Below are 1,025 nucleotides of genomic sequence, written 5' to 3' on the forward strand. Positions count from 1 at the left end.
TGTGCAACTTCGCAGCCATTTATCTTTTTTGCAGGAAACATTACGGATTTATTTAATAAAGATAATTTTTAGAACTCTTGGGGGGGCCAACAGAACTCTCAACAGAACTCCCAAAAAACGAAAAAAAAATTTTCCAAAATTTTTTAATCGCACATTTTTGACTTATGGAGTCCTAGAAATTAAAAATTCTTGGAGTTCTAGTAGCTGCTATATGGGATTTAAAGATTCTAATAAAAAAAAAGAAACATTTGAGTTATTTAATACAACAAAAATACCAATTAAAAATTACGCGCGACTTTGAGCATATTTGACACCGAATATAGTTTTTCTGAAAACTATACGATATTATTCCATTAGGATAAATTTTAGAACTCGCAAGGGGGCAATCAGAACTCTCAACAGAACTTTCAAAAAACAAAAAAAAATTTGCCTAAAAAATATTTCTAAGTCGAAAAAAACAGCGGAAATCGGACCGTATATCTTTTTTTCTAGCAACAATACGATATTTTTTCATTAGATAATTTTTAGAACTCGCTGGGGGGGCCAACAGAACTCCGATCAGAACTCCTGAAAAATCAAAAAAAAATTTTGCCTCAAAAATATTTCTGTCAAAAAAAACTTCGGAAATATCACATAAAGATTAAATATATTACACACAGATTACATATATTATAATATATGTTATTTTTATTTTATTTTTCTTGCTAAAATTCATAAAACAAATTGACTTTGACCAGCTATTGTTTATATATTTGTATAATATTTGATGAAGACCTTAAACACAGGTCGAAACGTCGGCATAAAATAAATAAATATGGTTTTGTTTATTTATGTTATTCTTTGCTGATCGCACTCCCAAACAAACTTCTCCAATTATAGTATATGAAGTATGCCTTTCATGGCATGGAACATGTATAAAACAAATAAACTATCTCTTTATGGTGTTACTATTAAGAGAGAGAGAGAGAGAAAAAAGAACATACAGTTTACAAATATATATATAAGTTACGGGTTTTCACCTGACA

This window comes from Halyomorpha halys, unplaced genomic scaffold (assembly GCF_000696795.3).
Source record: "Halyomorpha halys isolate HHAL.00 unplaced genomic scaffold, Hhal_1.1 Scaffold1425.1, whole genome shotgun sequence".
Taxonomy (NCBI): Eukaryota; Metazoa; Arthropoda; class Insecta; order Hemiptera; family Pentatomidae; genus Halyomorpha; species Halyomorpha halys.